This window comes from Miniopterus natalensis, chromosome 10 (genome assembly GCF_054644295.1).
Source record: "Miniopterus natalensis isolate mMinNat1 chromosome 10, mMinNat1.hap1, whole genome shotgun sequence".
Lineage (NCBI taxonomy): Eukaryota > Metazoa > Chordata > Mammalia > Chiroptera > Miniopteridae > Miniopterus > Miniopterus natalensis.
The window spans coordinates 31,344,904-31,347,021 of record NC_142090.1 but is presented as its reverse complement, the minus strand read 5'-3'; the positions used below and the strand labels follow the sequence as shown (position 1 = coordinate 31,347,021).

The window sequence follows — 2,118 nt, the reverse complement described above, 5'->3', positions numbered from 1 at the left end:
GACTCTTACTCTTTTGGATGGTCTCTGGTGCAGGCCAATGTCAGATGCTATTTGTGACTGACCTTGAATGCCCTCTTTGAAGCTTTCTCCACTCCACAGCTTGCGGTTCCCTCTGATGGGTTGAGTGTGTTTGGACAGGACCAAGATTGGCACCAAGTTCTGCTTTTCCAAACCCTGGGTTCAGAAGCAAATCAGGGAAAGACTCAAAACACTCAGAGGCTGATTGTTATTCAGCCTCTTAATGAGCCCCAGGCCTTATATACTCCACTAGGTGGGGTTTAGGCCTCAGAGTTCTCAGTGGGAACCCCCCAAAGATGAGATATCCCTCCAGACCTTCAGCTGCTGCCTGTGGGAGCCCAGCCAGCTCTCTCATGCCTCCAGAGTTTTTACCAGCCTCTACTGGGTCTCTACTTTAAGTCCTTGGTTATGAGGACGTTGTTGGTTTTTCTATATTTTAGTTGTAATTCTAGTTTGTTCCTGGGAAAGTGTCAGTGTAGCTTCCACTCAATCTGCTGCCATCTTGGAATCTCTACCTCCATTCTTTGTATTGCTCATAATTGTCTATGCAGACAACCAGTGCAAGCTTCCAAATGTGGGACCAAATTTACTTTCTTGAGAATTTTTTCTGTTTATCTTAGCGTGTAATTCAAGTAGCATTTATGCCATTACCAAATAAACTTTAAAATTTCCCAACTTCACACCTTTGCTAATATTTCATGCTTCTGAGTGCTGAAATTTTTCACCCCCCCATCTTTTCTATATAAAATAATTTCTACCTTTCAAAACTCAACTTAAATGCTGCTTGTTCATCAAACCTTTCTTTATTACCCAGCAGGTAGTGATCTTTTCTCCTATTGCATACATATGCATTCACCTTTTCTATGTTAAGGGATTCTGAACTTTCTTACATCAGGCATGAACTCTTTTTTTTTAACATGAACACACATTCATTTATTTGTTTATTCCCTGTCTATTTCCAGAACTGATTTAAAGCAGCCTAAAATAAAAAGAAAAGAAACTCTTGTGACATTGGCTTTGGGATTCTTCCTAGTCACATTTATTTAATCCATGGTGCTGGATTTCATAGAATGGGCATTTCCATTTTTTTCTGAGTGATGTCATTTTTTCTTCTTAAATTTGGTTATTTACTCAATTATTAAATGTATATTACTTTAACATCTTTTAGAAATAAAATAAACAATAAGAGGTCATAAAATAAATTTTATTTCCTTCCCCTGTGTCATATTCACCTTGTTTCCTTTTCCTACTAAAGATACAGAATGCTTCATGAATTTGCGTGTCATCCTTGTGCAGGGGCATGCTAACCTTTTCTGTAACATTCCAAGTTTAGTATATGTGCTGCCAAAGCGAGCACAGAGATACAATTATATTAATCTTTATATTTCCTGAATATAATAGATGTAAAAAATAGCATTGGATAAATAAATAATTTTAAAATGACTGTTAAATAATTATAGCTAAATAATTAGTTCCATGTTTAATTATTCATCCAGTTATCTAGAAATATTTAAACATAGAAATCTCAGTATAAAAACCTCATTTTTTTGAGATGATAAGATAATCTTACAAAGCCAAACTAAATGCTGATGTACTTTGGTCATTATAGATTTGTTTCCATTTTATAAAACTGCTAAGAAGAATTTTAAAGTGAGCTGAAAACAGCGACTATCCTGGATGATATGTGATTTGGAAACCTTGCAGTAATAGCCAAGTAGAGCCAAGGAAGCGTATTAGTTGAATGGAATGGAGGATGAGGGTGTCTAGATGGCTAAGGTACTGTACCTGATCACCAAGAGTACTTCATCTTTGCCTAGATTTGAACCAAAGGATCTAAGTTTAAAATGATGCACAAACAATGTGATGTATACACATAGGTAAAAAAATGTACACTCTAAATAGATGCCGTTTACTGTACTTTAATTATACCTCAGTAAAGTTATTTAGTAAATTATTTTTAAAAACCCATACCAAACTAAACCCAAACCAAACCAACAACAACAAAACTCTAAGGAATCAAATCAAGCTCAATTTTTTATTAACCAGTGTGCTTTAGTTTTTTGTTCTGTTTTTTTACTGTAAGGTATTTCCTAATTTAGA

The 2,118-nt window shown here is 35.3% G+C and overlaps 1 non-coding gene across 1 annotated transcript; it reads right to left on the bottom strand.

The window, feature by feature from the left end:
- Positions 1–1,269: 1,269 nt before the first annotated feature.
- LOC148092230 (U6 spliceosomal RNA) lies at positions 1,270–1,375 on the bottom strand. The gene has a single exon (XR_015715236.1). It is a non-coding gene; the product is annotated as a U6 spliceosomal RNA (small nuclear RNA).
- Positions 1,376–2,118: the final 743 nt, after the last annotated feature.